This window comes from Manis pentadactyla, chromosome 13, assembly GCF_030020395.1.
Source record: "Manis pentadactyla isolate mManPen7 chromosome 13, mManPen7.hap1, whole genome shotgun sequence".
In the NCBI taxonomy this organism is placed as follows: Eukaryota; Metazoa; Chordata; class Mammalia; order Pholidota; family Manidae; genus Manis; species Manis pentadactyla.
In genome coordinates this window covers 23,120,259-23,130,358 of record NC_080031.1, presented here as the reverse complement: position 1 = coordinate 23,130,358, position 10,100 = coordinate 23,120,259, and the positions used below count along the sequence as shown (strand labels likewise).

At 35.5% G+C, this 10,100-nt stretch overlaps 1 pseudogene; it reads left to right on the top strand.

Moving 5' to 3' along the window:
- Positions 1-6,526: 6,526 nt before the first annotated feature.
- Positions 6,527-7,445, top strand: LOC118933723 (olfactory receptor 4C11-like; annotated as a pseudogene).
- Positions 7,446-10,100: the final 2,655 nt, after the last annotated feature.

The following is a 10,100-nucleotide window of genomic DNA, read 5'->3' as shown; positions in this document are numbered from 1 at the left end:
GCAGGTGTGGATGTGGTCTGGATGTTGTCCTGTGTCCTCTGGTCTTTATTCTAGGAAGAGTTGTCTTTGTTTTATTTTCATAGATATATGTGGTTTTGGGAGGAGATTTCCGCTGCTCTATTCACGCCACCATCTTGGCTCTGCCCCCCCACCATTTGTTCATTTTTTATTTTGTTTCCTTTTCCCGAGGAGATATTGAAGAGATTTTTGCCTATGTTTTCTTCTAAGTGTTTTATGGTTTCATGACTTACATTCAATCTTTGATCCATTGTGAGTTTACTTCTGTGTATGGGTTTGACAATAATCTAGTTTCATTCTCCTGCATGTAGCTGTGCTGTTTGGCCAACACCCCCTGTTGAAAAGGCTGTCATTTTCCCATTTATATACATGACTCCTTTATTGTATATTAATTGGCCATTTATGCTTGGGTTTATATCTGGGCTCTCTTATGATGGCTAATATTATGTGTTCATTTCACTGGGCCACAGTGTGCACAAATATTTGTTTGCATATGTTTGGGGTTGTGACTGTGAGGTTTGCCTAGATGGTATCAGCATCTGAACTGGTGCACTGAAGGCAGATTGCCCTCACTAATGTAGGTGTCCTCATCCAATCAACTGAAGGCCTGAAAATTACAAAAGGCTGACTCCTCTGAGTAAGAGGGGATTCTCCTGCCTGGGAGCCTGAGGGCTGAAACACCAGCTCTTCCTGCCCCACGGTCTGCACACGGGCATGTGAACTCTTCTGGATTCTCCAGCAGCTTCCTGCTTGTGGACCTGAATCGGGACAGTGGATGCTATGGTTCACAGCGGTTCCTGGTCTTTCAAGTCAAAATGAGACATTGGCTGTACAGATTTTGCACTTGTCAACTGAAAGATATACAAGAGTCAACCACTTATAATAAATCTCTTCATATACATATATAAATATACACATACAGACATATATGTGTTCTGAAATATATCACATTTTCATGGATTAGAAGAAATATTGTTTAGATGTCAATAATACCAAAAACAGTAGAGATTCAATACCTAATGCAGATTCAATACATTCCTTATCAACACTCCATGGTGGTTTTCGAAGATACAGAAGAATCTAAAAATTTCACATGGAATCTCAAGGGTCCCTATAGACAAAAAAGTATTGAGAACAACTAAGTAGAGATACCCATTTTTCCTGATCTTAAAACTTACTGTAAAGCTACAGTTAACAGAACAGTGTGATACTGGCATAAAGACTGGTATCTAGGTTTTGATATTCTGATGCAAAAGAATGAAGGCTGACTCGTAACTTATAGTATATACAAAATAACTCATTTTTGTCCAGCCAGTTTCTACAGGGGTACCAAGAGTATCCAATGAGGAGAGGATAGTTTTTCCAACAAATGATGATGGGAAACCTTGATATTCTGATGCAAAAGAATGAAAGTTGACTCATAACTTATAGTATATACAAAATAACTCAAAATGAATCAAACACCTAAATATAAGAACTAAAATTATAAAACACTTAGGAAGAAATACAGAGGAAAAGCTTCAGGACATTAGATGAAGCCATAACTTCTTGAATATGGCACCAAAGACACAGGCTACAGAAGAAAAAAATAGATTGATTGGAGTACATTGAAATTAAAACCTTCTATGAATCAAAGACCACAATTAAGAGAGTGGAAAAAGTGACTCATGTTGTAGGAAGAAACACTTGTAAGTGTATATCTGATAAGGAACCATTATCCAAAACATACAAGAAATTTCTATAAGTCAGTGACAACCTGAATAAAAATTAGGCAATGAATATATATAATTGGACACAGAAAATATGAAAAGATGCCAACATCATTACACACATTTTGTGTCCTGTTCATGAGAATGTAAAATGGGGCAGCCTATTTGAACCTATTTGAAAGATAGTATGCCAATCCTCAAAAAAGTTAAAAATAAAATGACCATTAGATCCAGCAATTCTCCTCTGGATATATACCAAAAATCTGAAAGCAGGGACTAGAAGAGATATTTGCACATTCATGTTAATGGCACATTACTCACAACTGCCAAAATGGATTAGCAACCCTAGTGTCCTTCAGCATATAAACGGTTAAACAGAGTGTGTTCTGCATCCAATGGAATATCATTCAGTGTGGAAAGGAAGGAGTTTCTGACATGCTGCAACACAGATAAACTTTGAGGGTGTATTAAATGTAACATGCCATTCACAGTGAAGTCGTAAAACTAATACAGACTTTCCATGGACTCCACATTTATTCCCCTTATTATCATCTTATATTAATTAGTATGGCACATTTGTCAAAATAAAATATCAGTCGATGTTAATTATTTTTTAATATATTACTTTTAACTAAAATCTGTATTTAACCAGATTCCTAACAAATTAGTTTTCACTAATTTTTTTTTCTTCTCCAGAACTGGATTCCAGAAACCACATCACATAAAGTTGTTGTGTTTTCTTTGGCACCTGTAGGCAGTGACAGATTCTCATTTTCCTTCTGAGTAATGACCTTGGCAGTTTTGAGGAAAAATAGACAGACATTTTGTACAAAAGCCCTCAGTTAAGTTTGTCTGATATTTTCCTCAAGATCGGTTTTGTGGATTATTGGGAGAAAGTTTATAGAGGCAAAGTGCTATTTCCACCACCTCATCTCAGTGGGAACATGATCTCAATGTGACTTATCACTGTCGCTGTTAAACTTGGTCACCTGGCTGAAGCAGCATGTGTCACATGTCCCTTTTGTGAAGTCACGCCCTCCCCCGCTCCACATGTGCCTTTTGGAAGGAAGTCACTGTGTACAGCGCACACTTAGAGGTGGAGACTTTGAGGGCAGAATATCTACATAAGTCATTTAGAATTATTTTGATTTTTCTCCAGTTATTCAAATGTATTTATCATTTAACTCACAAATACTTATTTTATACTTTGGGTTATGTGTAAATTTGTGCTATTCATTTTGATGCTCAATTTTTCCCACCTTTGGGCACTGGGGCCTCTTTTACAGGCTCCTGTGTCCATCTGGCATATCCTCATCATGGTGTGAGTACACGTGTGTGTGTGTATGTGTGTGGGTGTGGGTGTGTTAGCACTTCCTTGCTTTCTTGCATTACAATATGCTCCAGTTCCTCTTGTACATTCCCTGTCCCAAACCTAGAATCAGCCATTCCTTCAAGAAACCCTATTTCATTTTATTGGAGAAGGAAAGAGACACCTGGTCCTGGGCACTAAGTGATCGTTAGTTTTTCCAGTCAAAAGATATCATTACTGTCCCATATAAACACTTGCATAATTGCAAGGATAGGCCATCCTTTCTCCATGATGTAATAACTCATATTGGAGATTAAATTATTTATCACATCAATGTTCTTAATAAGGAAGGGAAGAAACACTTTAGGGAATGACCTTTTCCAGACTCCAATATTTTGCATCATTCATGTTTAAATATTCCTCCAGGGAAAGCAAAAGTGAAGCATTTCCCTGTCAAACTCCTTTGTGACTGGATTCAGAAAGTGGGGGCTGAATCTGTGACTGTCAGCCTGCAATCTGGCACGTGAGTGAGAATATAGTCTCTTTGGAAGAGCAAACAGCTCCTGGTTCCAGAGAAGCAGACATAATTTTAGAAACACTTTTTGTTTTTAAATCTATTTGGAGCAGAGGGTGTTCAAAGTACCTTGGAAAGAAAAGAGGGCAACTGAACATCCTCATTTCTGCATAAGCTCTTACAAAGCAGGCAAAATTTAAATTGAGGATTAAGCTAGTTGTTTTTCTTACTTGGAACATATGAGTCTGATCAATGTATCTCATACATACAACACATTGGTGGAAGGATGGAATGTTTAGGGCATATCTAGGAGGGCCTTATATTCTACAGTGAGATGATGGAAATAATAGAAGTGCACAGCAGCTCCTGATGGAAATGGGAACTACTAGGTAAGGGCTATTGGAGTTGAGCAGACAAAAATCACATATTTGGGTGTTTCCTGGAAATATTCCATGGAGATGATGATTTTGGCATGGATATTAAGATTCAGACTTTCCTTTTTCTCAATGCAACTGAGTATAGAATACCATGGATCACTGTCTGATTTTATCTATGGACATTTTCTTAATTCTGGTCCTTCATTCAACACATATTTCTTAATCACCTACTTTTACCTAGTTGCTGAAATTCATTACTTTATTGGCAAAAATTCCCACCCTTATGTCACTTCATTCTAAAATATAGGATCTTGGGTATATAATTCTAAAATAGATATATATTTGTATGTTTATGTATCTATATACATATATATATATATATATACATACATATAATTCACATCATTCGTATACTTTTATTTGTAGATACGTAAATCATGCAAACTATGTACATGTACCTATCTCTATATATCTCTATATGTCTCTGTATAGATATACATATATAGATAAGGGATTTGCATATGATATTATTAATAGCTATAAACCAGCAATGAATTGTCATTCATTTGTCGAAGAGCTTCAATAAGAGCACATTTGGAAACATCCAAGAAAGCCAGCAAATGTGTGGTTAATGAAAGCATGGTGGTGTATGATGTGATTGAAAGGCCTTGAGTTCCAGAAAATGTCTCACTGTATTAAACTTTTGGGTCTTATTATTGCATTTAAGATATTGCTGTCTTTCCTGTTTACACCAGAAGAACATTGTGATGGGTCAGTGATATGCCAGTGTGAATAATAAACCATCTCTTAAGATAAGATTTTTAAAAGCTGTTTTTATTGCATTACTAATCTTCATGATATTAAATACAAAAGGGCACATCCTAACAATTAGGCATTGCTCACATCTCTAACACAAAGAATGCAATTTCTTCACACAAGAAGTACAAGTACATGCTTTTTTGGTACTCTTCTAAATACAATTTTTTTGTATGATTGTGCATTTAACTGTAATATATATTATCATGCTTTTAATTAAAACTTGCCATGCTAAGCACACATTCTGTTCTCTGTTTTTCATTTTAAAATATTTTTTAGAGACCATGTTTTCATCAATAACTTTATCAATGTTTGTTATCAATGAATTACCATGCCTGAATCATTCAGCTCCCTTCTGAAGGGTTTTGAGTTCTTTCCTGCTATAATGGAAAGAGTAGTAATAATTTTCTTTGTCCTTGTAGTGAGTTTATCTGTAGAAAATGGAATCATTGGATCAATGTCTATGTGCTGTTATGATATTGTATGTGTTGAAAGTCACTCCCTAAGAAATTAAACCCACTTACATTGCTACCAATAATGTGTGGGATTGACTGTTGCCCACAGTTTGTCAGCAATATATGTCAACAGTCTTTTATTGTAAAGATTACTCTATTCAACATAAGTGAAAATGATAATCTAATTGGAAGTTTAATTTGAATATATTTAACTATGAATGAAATTAAACATCTTTCCACATGAGCATGTTATTTATAATTGGTTCTTTTGCCCATTATTCATTTTTTTTTGTTTTTATGATGGCAGTGTGAAATCCATTGATCCTTGAAAATTATGCTTTTATCTGAAATGTGAGTTGTAAGTATATTTTACCAGTTTGACACTAAAATTTGTTATGGACTATGCTACTGTTTGGAGAATATAAAGGTACATAAACAAGGCATCCACTGTTTGGCACATAGTCAGACATTAATAAATATTAATTCTCTTTTTATTTCTATTCTTACTTGAAATCAGAGTACATGATGGTCAAAATAAATATCACAAGAATTCTACTGAAAGTTTTAGTGATGATTTGGAGCTTTCTGAGCTCATTTCTCAACCCTTGGTGCTTAACAGTGAACCATAAATTTAAAAGATTGTTCTGATTTACAGCAAATTTTCTTCCTGTATTTCTCCTTTGTTTTACTCTCAATGACTCAATGCATTAATAAAGCATGTTGAAAGACTCAGAAAAACAATGAATAGGGAAAGGATTTACCTTTATACAACATAGTATAGTAAAAAAGTACAATGTTGAATAGAGCTGAATTTAAGCCTAAATAACTAGAGAGGTAAGAGAGGTAAAGTGAAAGGAAATAAACTTGGTCAAAGCAACACATTTAAGGAAGTCTTGTGATGGACTGGGCCAACCGGTTGGGTCTTCATTGTTAAAATTTGATGTGTATTGTGTCTCTCTCCACCCACACCTCATCTCCTGTATGTGTGAATGTGTTTAGATTTATTAAGAAAGACTATGAATTGCATAGACAAACATTATTTATATATATATATTTTTGGAAGAGTATTTTATAACTGAACTTGGTTCAAGGAATGTAAAAGCATATTGTGTAATATATACAATATACAATCAGGTAAACATATCAAATTGATTTTACGAATTCCATACTATTCAGATAAAAACAGTACACAGCAGGTAAGTAATTACCCATTGATAAGTGATCTAGCATTTTGACCTCCAGATATGTCTTCATATCATAAAATTTTTCTTTTTCCCTTGGCAGATTATTTTTAACCTTTGCTTTTTCCATCAACTAAAATGATACAACAAAATAGCAGCGTAACTGAATTCATACTCTTAGGACTGACACAGGATCCTATGAGGCAGAAAATGGTCTTTGTAATCTTCTTCGTATTCTATGTAGGAACAGTAGTGGGGAATTTGCTTATTATTGTGACCATCAAGTCCAGCCAAACACTTGGGAGCCCCATGTACTTCTTCTTCTTTTATTTGTCCTTTGCTGATTCCTGCTTTTCAACTTCCACAGCCCCTAGACTAATTGTGGATGCTCTCTCTGCAAAGAAAATCATATCTTATAATGAGTGCATGACTCAAGTCTTTGCACTACATTTATTTGGCTGCATGGAGATCTTTGTCCTCGTCCTCATGGCCGTTGATCGCTATGTGGCCATCTGCAAGCCCTTGCGGTACCCAACCATCATGAGACGGCAGGTCTGCATCATTCTGATTGTTCTTGCTTGGATTGGGTCTTTTATACATTCTATGGCTCAAATTATCCTGGCCTTGAAGTTGCCTTTCTGTGGACCCAATTTGATTGATCATTATTGATATGCAGCCCTTGTTGAAGCTTGCATGCATGGACATTTATGTGATCAACCTACTGGTGGTGTCTAATAGTGGGGCCATTTGCTCATTCAGTTTTGTGATTCTGATCTCATACATTGTCATCTTACATTCCCTGCAAAACCACAGTGCAGAAGGGAGGAAAAAAGCTCTCTCCACTTGCACTTCTCACATCACTGTAGTCATCTTATTCTTTGGTCCCTGTATATTCATGTACACACGTCCCCCAACCACTTTCCCCATGGACAAGATGGTGTCCATACTTTACACTATTGGGACACCCTTCTTCAACCCCCTGATCTACACACTGAGGAATGCAGAAGTGAAAAATGCCATGAGAAAGCTGTGGCATATCAAAATTACCTCTGAAAGCAAAAGATGAACTGTGGGCCTTGGTTGAGTACTTGCTGAGTCACGGTTTGACTGAATCTCTACAGATCAATATCATAGTGTGTATCCTGACTCCCCCATGCATTCAACTACAATGCACCTGACCTCCTTACTTTTTTCTGTGTTTCTGTCCTCAAACTAGTAGCTTTCCTAGCATCTTCAGCCTGACTCCTTCTTTTCCTGAGAGTTCAATACTCGCATTGCTGAATGTGAAATACAACTCACTATACAGTATACTCTCTAGCTTGAGAGAAAGAAAGAAAAAAATATATATATATAATCACAGCAGCTCAAATATGTGAGGATTCATAAATAATGTGTAGCTGGTTTGCTATGATTTATAATTCCCTCCAGAACACTTTTGAAATAAGGTGTCCTGCTTTCTCTTGAACACTTGCAAAGCAAAGGAACTCACTTTGTGTATCAAGAAGTTCATTTCATTTTATCATTAATTTAGTCTTGAAATGTTCCATACTACTGTATCAAAGACTTTTTAATATAATGATATTCTATTATAGTTCTGATTGCTTTCTTAAGCTCTTAAGATAAATGAGACTTATGTATGGGATTTTTTAAATGTAGTGTTACAAAGGCCTTGACATATTCAGCTACTTATATGATTGGTGTATAGGGACTACAACAATGAAATTCTGTAACTCTCAGAATGAAAAAGTAACAATGCACATTTTCAAGACTAAATAATAATTAAAATTACACTAGAATTACTGCATACCTTTTGAGATAGAAGTACTTAAAGGTACTTGAAAATAGCCTGGTTTGATGAGAAAAAAAGTGATGACATTATTCTATGTGAAGTTGGAATATGTGAGTGAAATGAAAGAAAGCACCATAGTCTTTGGTGATCACTGACACTTGTCTTCAGTCAGTGGACTTAGAGAGAACCCACTGTTTTAGCCCATTATTGTCACCTTCTTTCTCTACCTGTACATTCCTAATAAAGGTATCATATAGATTGACATGTTATAATTGCTAACATGTGACATGTGACAGAACAGATTAACAGCTGTACCTTGGCTGTGCATGCTAGAGGTTGTATCATGATCAGTTAACATTTGTTGATTTCAGTGTATTGAAGTACCACCTCCTTAGTAATTGTTATAAGGTTTCATTTCATTTCTAGGACTGTTGCAACTAATTAATTGGAAAACTTTAGCAATACCAATATTGTCTTGACAAAGAATTTTTTATTACTGCACTCTAATTTCATCAAGAAAAAATCACAATTTTTTCCTTGTATGAGCTTAGTATTGTATTGCAATAAGGCTTCCTAGTCTCCATTTTTCTTACAAAGCAAAAATAGTTATGAGGCTCATAGTGTCCAACAATGAACAGTACTTAAATGGAGTGCAATGATTTTTTAGTTCATTAATCAATTTACTCCTTACCTTATTACAGCTAACCCCAATTCCTGTTTAAGAGAGGACATAGTCTTTACTATATATATAAGTGTTTTTACTAAAACAAATTGCTTTAAAGATAACAGATAGAAAAGTAGGTTGGTAAACAACTTAAACTGGGTGCAACTCTAAATATCCAAAACCCTACTAGTCAATGAAAGAGACCCAGATCAAGGGCATATAAGTGATTTATTGGCATCAGAAAGTAATAGGCTGTGTATTAGTTGACAGCTGTGCTGACGCCCACTCAGTCAGGGTTGTGTCCGCACTTGAGAGCAGACTGAGAGGGGGTGTGTCTCTGGAGACACAAAGGGGAGTGACAAGAGGAAGAATCGTCATCTCAATGGAAAAAAGTATGAAAGGTGAGAGATTACAGATCACCCAGTCTGTCTTTCTGAAGGTTTATGTGTATATCTTGCAGCTCATAAAAATATATGGTCCAGCATTTTCAATTCCAAATCATTGTGAAATAATTTTCCATAAGTTTCAGCAAAATGTTCATTCTTCAGGTAGGATTCTGGTTTGTTTTCTCATCATCATAAATATTTCCTCCACAGTAGCTCTTAAAATCTCATCCTGAAATCATAGGGAAATGATATTATGGTCACTTCAGTTAGCAAGAAGTGACACGGGTGGTTGAATGCAGTCCAGTTAGAGAATTGTTGTCTTCATTGCAACACATAATATTATATATTCTAGACCACATTTGCTCAATTTGTCAATTAATGGAAGCAATAAAGGACAAAAGGAAGAAATATTATGGACCCATTCTGCAAGTGGTGGACTAGCGACAGCAATGAAAAGCATAGAAACTTGAAGACATGTACAATAAACTAAATGGTGACCTGTTTTTTTATTCAAATTGTACTTACATAGCAGAAATCATCTGAATATAAAATGAAAACCAGTTACCTAGTTACTTCAGATGTTGGATATTAAGTGAAATGTTGTTTTACATTTGTCTTATTTTTCACTTTAGTTGTATTACATAGGGTTGGTGTGTAGATAATTAAATCCTCAGTGTTGCCAATGTACTGTAAAAAATCAATCACCCAGGACAAGCATAGACATTATCCTCACCAACTTTTAAAAGTATTCCCTTAATGCATATCAAAAGCTTTCATAAGGATCTCAGGAAATGGATTCACTTTCTCTCCTTCCATAACTTTCTGAAGATAGAGGTTATTGCTAACCCGTCTCAGCATCACTGTCCACATATATAGAGTTGA